The sequence below is a fragment of the Polypterus senegalus genome, chromosome 12 (genome assembly GCF_016835505.1).
Source record: "Polypterus senegalus isolate Bchr_013 chromosome 12, ASM1683550v1, whole genome shotgun sequence".
Taxonomy (NCBI): Eukaryota; Metazoa; Chordata; class Cladistia; order Polypteriformes; family Polypteridae; genus Polypterus; species Polypterus senegalus.
The window spans coordinates 63,248,953-63,265,175 of NC_053165.1; the positions used below are offsets into that span (position 1 = coordinate 63,248,953).

Genomic DNA, 16,223 nt, shown 5'->3' on the forward strand with positions numbered 1-16,223 from the left:
TAAGCTTCATAAACATCATTATTTTGTGATTTTATTTTTATTGATGTTGTTGTTATTTTGACTGTTTTTCAGCTTCAGCACAGCCATATTATTTTGTAGTATTGCCACCCATTGCCAATTACATTATAATAACACCAATAAGTACATCATCTCAAGACACATTTACAAGGAGGTGGTGCCCAGAGATTAGTACCCGAGCATTCTCTTTATTCTAAGGTTCCTTTCATTAGAACCAAGAGAAACATCTATCTAGCCTAAAGAATTTACACACTGAGAATCTCACTAGCAGTACTTTTGTGTTTCATACATTTGTATAACTGATCCATGACTCATAGTGGTGGTGTGGTTGGAATCAGACAGGCCCACCTGATATCTAATGATCCCTTTCAATCATGTGTCCCTATTCACAATTTTTAACCAACACCCAGAACTTCAGGGGTCAGCTATATCAATGGAAGAAATTTGATCTTAAGTGTCACATGAAGGACTCACTTAGACAATCTTGTTTAGTTTTTAAGGGAAATATACGCATATTTTAGGGTTATTTCTTTAGATGATGTTAATGGCTCATTGAAACATGCAATACTGCTATTTGACTATGTATGGATATGTAAGTGTGACAACACTTAAGGCAAAGTAGTTAAGGAAAGAGCCCACTGAAAAGAATATTCAAAGCTAAAACCAAATCTGTGGCGTCTTCTGCCTCTTCATAAAAGACCAGTAGTGAACTTTTCTCCCATCTCATCCCTCAACAGTTGTCCTCCCTTATCTGGTTACCTCAGATAACCACCTACCTACCCCATCAGTTTTCCAAGGTGCTATTCTAGCTTGCTCAGGCTATTTAAAGGTTGCAAAAAATTTTTTGAACAGTTCTGACCTTCACTCCCTGAGGAGTCTGCAGCAGCTTTGTTGCTGGAAGTGGCCCGATTAACCCTTCCACTTCCAGTGACGCAGTTTCTTTTTTTAAAGTCCAAATGATAAGAGCCCTGGAGCAGCAGCAGGGACATGTGCTTGGACCTTTGACTTCCACTTCAAAATGCCAGAGAAAGCTACACTTGCCTGCCCTTTTCAAAAGCTTCATTTCTTGGCACTAGGACAGAAAAGAGCACTGACTGTTGTAAACTGTGCTCCTAACTTAAATGTAATACAACACTCAAAGAGAAAACACACATTACACTATAAATGGTGGTCTTTCTCCTTTTCCTAGCTTAGTATCAAGACAGACTTAAAATCCAGTTCTCTAAGAGAAAGGAGAATACTCCTAATCCCATGAGTGCCATCCAGAAAATTGGAACATTAAAATAAACTGAAAACACCCCACCCAACATTCTTCTCCAGCCCCATTTGCCTGAGAGGCATAAAGTCTTCTAACATGTACCTTCTATCCCTTTAGCCATTCATTTGCAACTAGCCTTTCAGACTTTGACTGGTCCATCTGATTGACATGAGGGTCTGTCCAGGTCATAACTGTCCTACTATAGTAACACAGCAAGAATGAGGCTTTGGGATTGTCATGAATCAGTGTTTAATTTGCCAAGCCCCTGTCTACAGAAGGATTTGGACATTACCAGAAGATAATGAGGTACTAGTATATTTTAGAATATGAACACATAGCTTCTTCTCTAATTTAAAAAAAGCAACCCTCTTTCTTCATATTAACATGCCTTCTTTAATAAAAAAAGGGATGGCACTGGGGCCTGTTTACTGAAATAAAGGATCATATTTAATAAAGGATATATTTAATTGGGGTATGGTGGTGATAGTGGTAGTGGATTGCTTATTTATTACATGTGGAGCCTTGAAGGTACACTTCCAGGACTGACAGTAGGTAATATTACCACTATTCTTGTGACTTTTTGTAAGGAAATGATGCTCCTCTGACAAAATATGCACTCTCAGGCTCCATTATGTTTGCAGCTCTTTCCCCAGCTAGTGGTAAATCCACTAGTTTGCAATGTTAGGATGAGTTATAGGGGCAGGGTGTAAAGCGTTTTTTAATAGTGCATGCAATAAAAATTTCTTCTAAAAAACTTCTAATTTGGAATCCATTATATAATTACAGGCTTATGCAGATTTGTGGTAGATGAAATTTAATGTCAGTAAATGTAAAGTATTACACAAAGGAAGTAAAAATGTTAGGATTGAATACACAATGGGTGGTCGGAAAATCAAGAGTACAGTAATCCCTCCTCGATCATGGGGGTTGCGTTCCAGACTCCCCCGCGATAGGTGAAAATCTGCGAAGTAGAAACCATATGTTTGTATGCTTATTTTTATATATTTTAAGCCCTAATAAACTCTCCCACACTATTTATAAATATTCCCCGTACAGTTATACAGCATAAACCCTTTGTATTCTCTTAGGTATTAGGTAAGATTCATTGAAATTATGTATGTAAACACACTGTTTATATACAGTAAAACCTAAATATTATTTTAAAGATATCGAGTGTCTCCGATATCACGTTACAGCCATTACGATAGACACCAGCAATAAATACGTACAATGCAAGAAAAAATGTATACAGTAAATGTGTGTACAGTGACACTAAACGTACGTACATGTACTAAGTACTGTAAGTAGAAAATTAATTATGGTTACTCACCAACAATGACACGATGACTTGTCCGATAACAATGAGTTTAATTTTACTGCACAAAAAAGGAGAGCGTTACAGCCCTTCTAAAGGAGTCTCTTCAGGCGATTGTGTAGCACTGCCATTGTTCTTCTTCTGGCAGTCTTCAATCCAAATCCCTAAAGCAGATTCCATCCAGACTACTGCCTTATTACATCCACTTACAACTCGTTTTGCACCCTGGTTAAAAGGACACTGCAGCTGTAGATCTTATATTCCTTTCCTACATTTTAAATAAAAAGAATCGTAGCCTCATTGATGCTGTAATGGCGTCCTACAGTGGTGTAGCTTTTCACTTCCTTCAACAAAGCCAAAACATTTAACTTTTCGGCAATCGTTAACATCTTCCGTTGGCGCTTGGGCACGGCCCCTGAAGTAGTAGCAGGAGCAGATCGTTTTGGAGCCATAATGAAGGGCTTGACTATGCACAAAGATAAACACAAAAGAGCACAAAAGTTAACTCTTTACACAGCAAAACACGTTGATGCTGAATGAGCGAGACGAGACTTCCTGGTTAACACCGCATTCAGCACACAGGAACTTAACTGCGTGCTCTGATTGGTTAGCTTCTCCGTCATCCGCCAATAGTGTCACTTGTATGAAATCAACTGGGCAAACCAACTGAGGAAGCATGTACAGGAAGTAAAAAGACCCATTGTCCGCAGAACCCGCGAAGCAACGAAAAATCCGCGTTATATATTTAGTTATGCTTACATATAAAATCCGCGATAGAGTGAAGCCGCGAAAGTCGAAGCGCAATATAGCGAGGGATTACTGTACACCTTATGAGAAGGACTTAGGAGTCATAGTGGACTCTAAGCTATTGACTTCCTGACAGTGTTCAGAAGCCATTAAGAAGGCTAACAGAATGTTAGGTTATATAGCGCCTTGATGTGTGGAGTACAAGTCTCAGAAGATTCTGCTCAGACTTTATTACAAACTGGTGAGACCTCATTTGGACTACTGTGTGTGCAGTTTTGGTCTCCAGGCTACAAAAAGGACATAACAGCGCTAGAAAAGGTCCAGAGAAGAGCGACTAGGCTGATTCCAGGGCTACAGGGGTTGAATTATAAGGAAAGATTAAAAGAGCTGAGCCTTTACAGTTTAAGCTAATGCAGAATAAGAGATGACATGATTGAAGTGTTTAAAGTTATGAAGGGAATTGGTACAGTGAATCAAGACTGTTATTTTAAAATGAGTTCATGAAAAACACGGGGACACAGTTGGAAACTTGTTTAGGGTAAATTTCAAACAAACATTAGGAAGTTTTTCTTTACACAAAGAATGATAAACACTTGGAGTAAGCTACCAAGTAGTGTGGTAGACAGTACAACTTTCAAAACTCAGCTTGATGTTTTGTTTGAGAAGAAATAAATGGATAGGACTGGCGAGCTTTGTTGGGCTTAATGGGATGTTCTTGTCTAGATTGTTCTAATGTACCAGGGCCACCAGGAGACACAATGCACCCTACGATGTCTGTTTTGATCCGAATATCCTGAGATACTTGCAGGGCTAGTTTCAACATAACCCCACAAGTGCATATACCTTGTAAATTACTGCTCTGTGACACTGCTCATCAAGGCTGGAGCTTAGGGATGCTGCTGATGGAGCATGGCCTGCTATGGTGTTAGCTACAGCATAAATCTGCTAGTTACTCAACACAATTGTTTCTGAAACAAGCAATTGATTGGAGAAAACATAAATAAGGCAAAGGTTATAAAACAAAAGTTGTAAGTGAATAAAAAACATTTAAGTCAAAAACCTCTTTTGCAATAGCATATGATTATGTGAGATTTTGCGGTAATCACAAACCCTTTGCTAGATTCTTTTTAAAACTGAACACTTTCCCTCCTTTGAGCACCAGTTGATGAAGTTGTAACAAGTCTGGATTGCATGCAAGAGACAAGAGTCCCACATTAAAGTAAGTCAGAAACATAATGGTGACTAGATTAAAAATATTCTTTCGTATATTAGTCATCATCAATATTGGTCAATCTAGAGGATGCCAGTACTGCTATGTAACAGAAGTTAAGAATGTGTACACAGAGAAGCTGATGTTTATATAGGTCTATAGGGATATTATTGTGTCAGACCTTTTAGTTTTACAACTGCCTTTCACCAGCCACCAAGCCAGAATAATCTCAGCAAGGTGAAAGATATCAAAGAATGAGAGCATACCATTGTGGTGTTATGGGTCCACAGCTCGTGGAGAAAAGGCCATTGATTTTAAATAAATAATCACCGCACCCGAGGCGGCTTCGTGAGGGGTTGTTGTTGTAGCGAGCCGCGGGGCAGTCGTCGATGTGGGCGTTTCTCACCGTGTGCACAGGTGAGGAACTGCCCACATTCGTGATTGCTCCCGTGGCTAATGCTGCAGCTGTGATGGCCCCTCACGTTTTTTAAAAGAAGCGCAAGTCGGTTGGGGAGGGAGAGAATCGATTGGAGAGAAAGGAAAGGAGAGGACGGAGGTTACAGGGAGCGTGGAAGCAAGCGGTGCAGGAGAGAGACGGACACGCGGAGCGTGTGGTGAGCGCGCGATCGGCGCTCGTGGGCAGCTGCGAGGAAGCTGGGTGTTGGGCCGACACCCAGGTGTTTGTGTAGATGTCGCTCCCGCTGAGTGATCTGGTAGCGGGAGTGACAAGGTGAAAGCGACGGGCCGCAGAGAGGCCATGGAAAAGGCAGCGGAAGTCGGGAGACTTGGTGATGGAATCCCCAACGTGGGCGACCTGGCCGTTGAGGGTAATCAAGTCTCGGGGACTGGGATGAGTGCCAGACCGAAGCCAGGGATCGGGAGGTCTCCAGTCTCGAGCGTGTGATGTAGGAGGGCAGCTGCAGAGAGCGTCTTGCCTGCTGCTAAGCCCGTACGGGATAAGCAGGTGAGACGCATACAGAAAAGAAGCACCAAGCTTATTTGTTGTTGTTTTTAAAGACAGCTTCCTGATCATTTTAACCTCTCGATTTTAAGGATTGTTTTTCTATTGAGTTTTAACCCCCACGTGTTCTTTTAATGGATTATTTATTTTATTGAAGATCTGCACTATTTATGGAACACTGTTTTTGTTGACTGTTTTTAATAAAAGCACTTCTGCACTTTTTACCTTCCCCTTGCTAAGATGCTCAATTATTGCCTCCATTGACTAGCTCACTCGGCAACATTATCGACGGTGTTGGGTTCGAGTGCTTCCAATAGCAAAGGGAGTGTGGAGCCAGAACCCACATCGTCACAACCATAAGCGTGTTTGTGTCAAATCATAACACGACAATTCTTCTAACTTAAAATGCTAATAAGTAATATTATAGGTAGAGATATTACTGTCACATGAACACAGAACAGTGAAATTCCGACTTGCATGTGCTAATCAACATAAGGCATAGTGCCACACACCAGCTCCATGATTTTTGATTAAAACTACCTTTCCTACAAACTTCTGTATTTCTTACCTTAAAAATCTACAGACATATTTGTCATATAGCAAATGTGTTTAATAAGGCTGACCTATTATATGGTTTTGCTTTAATCAGATGATATAAAACAATAAATTTCAAATGATCTAAGAACTGGATTTTGAGATTATATTGTATTTTATTAACTTCTAGTATGGTCATGGAATTCAATACCTATTGAATGTCTATTCATTTTTGAGACCTCTCTATTAAAAGAAAATATTTGTGTTTAAATTCAACAATCCTAGCACCGCTGTCAGAACCGGCATTAAATTAAAAAGGTTTAACACCTCTTTTGTGTCAAGTACAATAACGTAATCCATCCCAGAAAATACTTCAGTGTTGCAACTTGAGTAAAGGCTGGCAAAAAGAGATTGAATTATTAGTGCTGTATGTAATAAACAGGAAAGTGGATTAGCTAAACCAACTTCTCAGTTAGGCACAGTGGGCAGCTAGGTTTTTGTTTTGCTTATTGTATTTAAACATTGTACCCTCAAAGCCCATTATTTTGAGACTAGGTTGCTGTTTGCCCCTGTAACAAGCACATCTGAAAAAGCCCTGGGAAAAACTGCAGGGGTCAGGACTGGGCAGCGGACTCTGGTCTACCTGAAATCTGTTTGACTACACCAACCCCTTACCCTCTCTTTCTCTTTAACAGATAGCCCCTAGGATATTTGCTCAGTATAAGAAGTAACTGTGAACCTCACTTAATAAAACAGGCACCTGTTACCTATACACTGTAAACCCGAACAAGTTAGCAAAACAAAAAAAAATTGAGGCAATAAGTTGCCACAAAAAAATTAAGTTAATTAACTTAAAATGTTAATTTTTCAAGCCTATTTTTTTGAGTAAGTGACTTGTAATATTTAACTCGGGTTAAATTAAATTACTGCATATTTATACTCAAATATTTTAGTAATACGTAATAATAATTAAAAATGTTATTCTCAGATCAAATTAAGAAAGTGTAACTTAAAAATTTTTAATTAAAGCATTGCCTATTTCGAGTTATCTAAACACAAAATGTATTAGTTGTACTTACACCTTTAAATAAATAAAACTCAGGCATGTACTGTTATTCAAAAGTTTTATTTGAACATTCACTGCAACATTAATAAATTGCTATTATAAAAATACATAACATACACAGACATAGTGCAACAGGTTACATAAAATAACATATCCTTCTTTAAATTTTAACCCTTTCTAATTCTTATGGCTACCTCTACATCAGTGTCAGATCAAATGTTCTGGATTACAGGATTTTAGTGTTCCCAATTGTGCCAATATGCTACAGATTCTAACAATTTTCAGACTGAAGAACAATTTAATATGTGTACATCTTAGACTTCCTCTCATCTCATTAAGAGTATTAGATTTGAAATTGTCTTTTCAAGTTAAGAAACTTTAAAATGACACCAACAATGGATGAGACTACAGGCAGCCATGAAGTAGTGCATGTTATTTGAATTATATTACATATTAAATGCACATATTGTTTATGAACATATTAAATTCTTCCAAGTTGAACAAAAAAGTGAGCTCAGTACACTGGTTCAAACTCAACATTTGTGGTGAGACGGAGTGAAACAGGCAACATTTAACAACTACTGTGACTCAGTATATTACATATCAAACTAAGTGCCAAAAGTGCACTTTTTCAATTCAATTCTTTTAAGGCTAGACATCACTTTCTCAGATCAGTTTTTAGGTATATATCATCAAATCATTCTTTAGAGTCTGCAGTCTGGGTGACAATTTGCCATCTTCCAAACTAAGCAAAATCTTTTGAAAGAATTCAAAAGTGTTTGTTAGTCCTTTGGGATAACTAAGATGCAGAGCATATCCTCCTGACTACCAGTAGTTCAAATTTGTCCTCTCTGGAGGACATATGTAAACCTGAATATCTCCAACCCACTGCATACTACTGAATTAACTCCTTTTGCCATCTACTGAGGACATTTAGGGCTTTTCAATGATGCCAAATGTGAAGGGGTGGGGCTTTGGTACCTTTCTCTTTTCATTAAGGAAAATGGCGTCCATCACTGCAGGCACATTTTATGGGAAGAGGAAAAGTAAGTGCATTGTACTTTTATTGAGCAAATTCTGGCTTGAAATGTTGGTGGCATATTTAATGTAAGTCTTTAACAACACATTTAAACATTGTCTGAATAATTTTAACTGTATTTTAGTGTAGTATTTATGTTAAAAATGTCCTCTGTAGTGGACATTTGTAGTTATTTCCTCCACTTTGTTCTGAATCCATGACCAGAAATCGGTTTTACAAGCTGAGAAATTCCATTAAGATCGCCAACGACCTTGATGTTCCAGACGATGAAAAAGAAGTGATCTCTTGTGGAGAATCAGGCCCTCTTGACCAAAGTAAGGCAAGGATGTCTAAATCTGCCTAGAACAGGAAAATTGTGCATTGATGAGCAAATGGTTCCATTTACTGGTCGCTGCCCAGTGCGCCAGTATGTACCGGCAAACCATACCCAACTGGACTGAAGGTGTTTGTCTTGGCTGCACCAAATGGTCTGGTCTTGGATTTTGTAGTCTACCAAGGCAAGACTACTTTCAGAGATACAGGAGGAAAAGGCATTGGAGAACAAGCTGTTCTTCATTTGGCAGAGTCTGTTCCCCAAGGAACCCACCTGTTCTTTGACAGGTTCTTTACAACGTCAACCTCCTCGACACCCTGATGACAAAAGGGCTGACAGGAACTGGAACCCTCATGAATAACAGGGTTCCAAAGGAGTGCAAGATCATAGGGATAAGCCCTTCAAAAAGAAAGGAAGAGGGACATCAGAGATGGTAGTTAGACGAAACCCTCCTGAACTTGCTGTCATAAAGTGGTTGGACAACAAGCCAGTTGTCATGGCATCCTCTGCCTATGGCATTGAACCTCAGGACACACGCAGAAGATGGTCCAAGAAAGACAAAGGTTTGTCCAGGTGTCAAGGCCACTGGCAATTGCTGAGAACAACACCAACATGGGTGGTGTGGACTTGGTTGACCGAATGTTGAGTTTCTACAGGATGGCCTCTGCACTCGGAAATGGACAGTGCGTGCAGTATTCCACTTTTTTGACTTGGCAATCACCAACTCGTGGCTTCAGTATAAGAGTGACTGCCAGTTTCTGGGGAAGAAACCACTGAAGTTCCTTGACTTCAAACTGCTCCTTGGTGAGGAGTTGATTACCCGGGCTCAAGCAGGAATCGCAAGTGACAGCGAAGATGACTACACTCCCCACGCCAAAAGTGGAAACGGCAGCCAAATGCAGCTCTGAGACACTATGGCGCCATCCATCTTCCAGAGATGGTGGACGAAACACATGCATCAAGGTGTCGCAGATCTGGCTGCAAGAGCAAAACATATGTGATGTGCACGAAGTGCAAAGTATTCCTTTGTGTTTCCAAGAAGGGAATTGCTTTTGAAGTATCATACCAAATAAGCACAACAAAGCAAAATAAAACAGACAAACAAAAGTTATGATTGACAGTTATGGATGTTAAACTCATTCTTATGTTGACTTTTTTGTATTTTCTTTGGCACTAACTGATTGCCATCAAGATTCAGTTTCACATGTATGGCGTTCCGATGTCCACTGTTGTGGACACATGATATCTGGAAAATAAAAACTTTTTTTTGAAAAAAAATGTTTTCAGTATTCTAATTACCCTACAAAGATTAGAGAATTTAAAAAAAAATGTGATTGGACAATATTTTTTTTCCTGGTAGTCAGGAGGATATATGAGACTGAACATTACCACAAGGGCATCCACAAACCTGGGAAGAGTAATTACAACTTCACTTTCAATAACAATCAAGACATTTTCAGATTGGTAGTGAACTGGACTGCTGGTGTTGTCCCTGTTCAGTGTAATAAGGGCCATAGGTGCATTCACAAGCTCTGCCTCATCAATGTCCTGAAAGAAATGGAAACACAGCTATTTCACAATCAATAACTTAAAAGAATACACCATCACAAGCAGGAAGTTTAAAATCTAAAATGTGTGATATAAGTTTATAACCAACCTTGCATGTCCTCAAAAATCCAGACCAATCCTCTCAGAAACACAGGAAGTGCATGGAGAACAGTTGTACGTTTTGTGTGTATATCATGTAATTCCTAAGGAGAACAGAATTGTAGACAGAATTACATTTTATTGTATAAATTAAGTTCAGAATTTAAACACCAGCTAAGACTGTCTAAAGTGAAAGTATAACATAAACTAAACTGAACTAAATAAGAATTAGGCTTAGTTTTTCATTCAAACTGTGTCCAAAATATGGTGACTAAACCAAACATGAAGCCCTGCATTGTGATCCAAACAATATTACCCTCTTAGCAGCAGCAAATAAAGGTGTGGTCAATGGCCTAACCCCGAAGCATCCTAAGCATTATGTGGGCCATGAAATACACATGTAGTGATATTCTGTAAAAAGACAAGTAGCCAATGATTTAGCACTTTACTCAAAATAAGATACATACTGGAACAGCATTCCACAACAGCAACTAATAACACACATACAAGTTGGCTAATTAAAAAGCTCATATTTCACTTCTGTAACTTTGAAATAGGCAGTGTAGTACCTGTTCGTCATGGACTTTCAAAATGCCAGCCAAAGAATCTGCAATCTTTCCAGTTTTGGATGCCTTCTGCCTAAACAAGGTCATCAAGCGTGGGATGTGACGATCAAGCTCTGCATAGAATATGTTGCGCAAGTTCTGGTTTGTGATCCGCTGGAATTCTGCATACACCTATGTAAACAGTAATAGAACATCAGTACATATTAATTCAATATAAATATTATTTTCACAGAATGGGGCATATAAGCACTGGAGCATCATTGAAACAGCAGATAAACCATTTTACCTCAGACTCTATGCAGAGCAGGCCAGAGGTCCAGAATTTCTTTCACTGGTGGGCTGAATTGGATGATGGTCTGTCGTCTCAGGGCAAATGTGGTCTGCATCATCCTTCCAATCAGAGGTAGATTTCTCTCAGTCTTCTTTAGCTCTTCAATGATCTGTTCCCTCAAGCACTCAAGAGATGTGGAATTTTCTCCCTTGGGAAAGTTGGGCAGAAAGTTAACCTCTGCACGCTTGGGTCTTTTAATACCAGAGTGTGGAGATTCATTGTCAGGATTATTTTGGCTTCTTTTGCCAGCATTTATAGAGACTTCAATGCATCCTGCCCTTCTCATCTTGTTCCTGTAATTGCCCATTTTAAACAGCAGGCTGTTCTTCCAGCCATTCCATCCAGTGTTAGACCCTGCTTCTTTCAAACACGGATGTTTTGTGACAAGTGCTTCAGCTACAAATGCAATCTGTTTGCCACTTGGGTAAGCAGAGAAGCCATAGATAGTAGATGCAAGCTTATCCAAAATATCATGTTTTTGGTCTCTTGTCAGTTTAAGAGGTCTCCCAGTCTTCTCAAACTCTGCATTCCCTTCTCTAAGTTTTAACTCAACATCAAAAGAAAACGTAGGAACTGGAAACAAATCCAAAGGCCATCTAGTTAAACGTTCAGGGCTTGATACATCTGACAGTATTTCAGTAGATGCAACAGAACTAGAAGAACTGAAATCTTCTTCAAATGTTATATGCAAAACTGATTTTTGTGGCAATTCTTTGATGTCAACCAGGGAGGTAAGTCTTCCATCAAAGTCTGGATCTTCATATTGTAAGGTGAACTGAAGATCCAATTCCATTTGTTCTTTTATAATCTTAATCAGTGCATCAACAGAGGCTGGCCGTGAGCTGAGCTTTAATTTGCGTGCATGGTTTTTCTCAACTATCCAAGAATCATCGTTTGTGAGTCTTCGCTGCCATTGTACTATAAATTTATCAAAGAAAAATAAAATAATAATTGAAAGAGAATTTGGTAGTTTTTAAAAAGGCACAAGTTATTATGTACAGTATAGCCAGAAATGGTATAATTTACATTATCATCCACCATGGAATATCTCTCAGTTCTGCATTAGTTTTTCATTATAGTATCAAAAACTAACAAATACCAACACTAAAAAGATAATGTGACAAGGAGCACAGTGTCAGGAAACAAAGATGCATATGGCAGAGCAAGAGCTGGTGAGAAGAATCTGATCAACTCTACATTGGCAAATGCCAGGTTATTGTGTGTTGTATAGTATTTATAGAGTACATTACCAAATAAATATCATGAGCCCCTTCATTAGTGAGGTTAAGGTCAAAAACTGACAAAGTATAGCTTTTAAAGATTAAGATAACTGAAAAAAAAAAACCCAAAAAACTCAAATATAACTCTGTATTACAAAATATGATGCAGTTATATAGAATATACACTGACCACATTAGAACTGACCAAACAAAAGTTGCAATTACTTACTATTTAAGGTTCCTAATCTTGCTTGAGTGGTATGAATCTTTTTGGAGTCAACAGCAGCAAACTTTCAATTCTGTATGCAGAAAAGGTGACTGTATCATTGAGATCAGAGAGCAGGTGAACAGACAAGCCTGTGGGTGTGGCTGACAGCTCATAACAGTGAAAATGTTCTGAATACCATGAATCAAAATCATTACAAAGAAAGCAAACTACGTGGTTCACTATGTAGAGCTCAACAATTTTGGTAAATTTCGCAGTCCCCATTGAATCCAGCAGATACAAACATCCCACAGGAGTAGTCTGTGCCATCAATTGTCACCATTCTGGTACTGTAGACTGTGTCACTATCTGTTACATCCCTTAAATGTAACTGAGCTATCTGGGGTAGTGATGACACCAAAACCGAGTCAACTCTTGATATCTGTATCTTTGGCTTGAAAATGACGGTGCATGAAGATGATATGCCATCATGTTTTGATGTCTAACTGCAAGTGTCTTCAAAATGTTTCTAAAATTGTGCACATCTTGTACAGCTCTTTTAAAAAAGTGATGCTTAGCCTCAAACCTCATGGTCCAAACATGCACAAGTGGTCCAAAGCACTTTATTAGATCTGGATAGTGCTCCAAATAGTGATGTTTAGGAAGCAGCCTACAGTTAGGGAAGGCCTCTTGCAATGCCTGCCTATGATCACTGATTTTGCATTGAAAGTAATCTAACATTTCATTGGTGAATGATGGGCACAATGCTAGTTCCACCACTTCCTTTAGATCCATCAAAACTGCCCATATAGCACTACCTTCTGGCACAGCACTACCTACAAACAGTGGAAGCATTCTTAGTAGAGTGGCATTTTCATGTCCATTACCTCCAATTGTTCTTCGAGAGAAATGTTTTGGGAATTGGATGAGGTTTATCAGATTTATCAGTGTGCTGGTATGGGAAGGATATAATCTTTTGGTTTAAATACTCTAAACTGAAGTACTTCAACTGGATCAACTTTTTTATGCAAAGAGAAAGTTCAAAGGGAACAATTCCTCCAAAAGATCATGTAGTACATCCGGAGGAAACCCTGTGATAGGATGGAAGTACTGTAACGACTCACGCAGGACACATTTTCCTTTCACACCAAAATGGCTTCCTAATCTGTCATTCTGTAACACAGTCTGTACATGAAGGTCATGACTGCCCTTGTTTCTTGCAGTAAACTGACCTTCTCTGACTGCTGTGTTTTGAAACTGTTCATTTGTAGCCATACAAAACCTGCAGACATATTCTGATCTGAATGACTGTAGAAATCCACCTAAACCATGGGCAGCTAGATTGTCAGCACAAACACATAATATGGTGCCCTTTATATTTTGACCAAGAGATTCAATAAAGACACCATCCTCTTCCAAAGTGCGAATATCACGGACCAATGGTGCAAGTGCTGCTGAGTAACCATAATTCTGGAGGTCTAACACTTTTACTAGCAAAGCTAGTTGTATAGTGTGCAATGCTGACCTGTATTTTGGGGGCAAATTGGCTAGGACCCAGTATATTGCACAAAGTTTGTGAATTTTACGAGAAGTCCCAAGAGGGTTAGCAATTTCAAGATCATCAATATAAAGCTGAATGGAAAAGCTGAGCTCTTCTTTTGAAAGTAAGATGTTGTCACAAAAATATGAGCCATCTTGGTATGTCTTATAATGGTTAAGGTCGGTGTTATGTTCTCTGATCTTGCTGAGAATGTCTGTTTGTTTAAACAACTCCTGAAGCATTGGAAGAACTGGAACATACATTATTGTATGACCAGGTTTCTCTAGCTGATACTCAACTGGCCTTACAAATGGGTATCTATTCTCAATAAATGTTCTCCTTCGTTTGGAAGACGACAACTCTGCACCTTCTAAAGTAGAACTAAATAGAATGTTTGAATCCATGACTGCTTTGACTACTTCATTCAGAGTGGATTCTGTAACATTATGACCACACCTCAGCAAAATGTCATTAACTGATGACTTTATCAAGGGCTGGGACAATGAAAAAAATTGATTCAAATGGTCGACTATTTCTTGAGTACCTATGTCTGAGACATGAAGTATAGACTTCATCTTTAAAAATAAAGAAGCTAAATTAAGCTTCAGTTGATTTCTTAGTTTGTCATAATTATCACCCTGTTTGTCATAATCATCCTGTATTTCTGTGCTCTGGGAAGACAACTCCTCCTCCAAAGCACTTGACTCTTTAATGCTGATGATGCCACTGCAGAAATCTGATGGAAGGTTATTTTGATGTACTCTACTTTTATGAGAATTAAATGAAGAGTACACATTTGTACTATAGTTACAGTCCCTGTATGGACATACCACCGTTTCATGGTTTTTTAAATGTCTTCTGTAGTGACAGAGTAATGCAGATTCAGAAAATGGTTGCTGAAATGTGCACATAGGACAGCTGAATACTGCACGCTCATTGTGTGTGTAACTGCTGTGTTCATGATATCTTGACAAATGAGTTTTCAAAGCATTCAGTGTCTGAAATGTGCACATGCAATTATCATACAGGCATGGTAGTGGGCTGACTCTTGAAAAATGACTGTGCTCCAGCCTATAATGTTTAAATAATTGGGTTCTGGAGCTCCAAACATCTGAACACAATTTACAGCCCCAAGCCATTCTAGACACCACAGCATGAAAACAAATTAAAAAAGATTATTTTTGAGTGTACGTTTTTGTTATGACAATAATTGTCAAAATGAAACAAAGATTCTGAAATTTACAATTATTTTTAAAATGTATCAATGTAATCAAATTATCAAACCTGTTCACGTAAGCACTGGCAGCTCTGTGGCTCAGCTGAACACGAGTTGATTCTGTTTTAATGATTTTTAAAACAGTTTTTGCAATGTTTTCAACTGCACCTCACTGAAATACGTAAAATATTGAAACTACCTCAGTAGAGAATTCAATCCATACCTTGTAAATACCATTACTGCTGCAATATACACACCTTCATTTCAGATCTTAAAAATACATAACCGGTTAGCAGGATCCACTTCAGTTCGCTTCGGAGCTTCTCAAAATGCACGCTCCACTTCCAACAAGTATTTAGAAAATGTAGAAGAAAATCAACGAGCTTTCGCGCTTTCAAGAACGACACCACACCACCTCGCCACTAACATCTAATTCATGTCATTAAGTACCACCCTTTGAAAGTCACAGCGTGTTGCTGGTAATAAGCCACTTATCGATAACCATAAAGAAACTTTGAACTAGTTGCATTAGCGTTATAACGTAACTTACGTGATACCGTTAAAATGATAGAATAATTTAGCAAGAGCCAAAAATTAGCGAAGTTTATTGGCTGTTCATCCACACTTCTTCAGCTTGTCTTTTTTCTACCACAGAAATATCACGGAGCTATTGCAACGACAAGGTCGTCAGATAAAAAGACACATACATTCAGTTTTGCACAATGGACTCATACATATCAACAAACTAAAAAGACAATGGTTATTTTTTAGTTTATACAGTATTATATATTATTACAATAAATACTTACTCAGCGTTTTTCCGTCTTTCTTTCCCGCGTCGCAGTGGTGGAGGCGCATACAACAGACGTAATAACGCAGACACATTAACGTCATAACTCGAGAATTCACAGTGAAAGTGGCTTTATAATTCTGAGTATAAGATACTTAATCCAAAACTAAGTTGTACACCATCAAATAAATAAAGTTTACAAAACTCAAAATTATATTGCCAGTTAGAACAACTTTATTTTTTTAAG

General features: G+C 38.6%; 1 long non-coding RNA gene across 1 annotated transcript; it reads right to left on the reverse strand.

Moving 5' to 3' along the window:
* Window positions 1-10,152: 10,152 nt before the first annotated feature.
* Window positions 10,153-10,972, reverse strand: LOC120540372. Its single transcript, XR_005635797.1, has 3 exons — window positions 10,961-10,972; window positions 10,678-10,845; window positions 10,153-10,212 (listed from the first exon to the last, which is right to left on the reverse strand). It is a non-coding gene; the product is annotated as an uncharacterized LOC120540372 (long non-coding RNA).
* Between the last annotated feature and the right edge of the window lie 5,251 nt (window positions 10,973-16,223).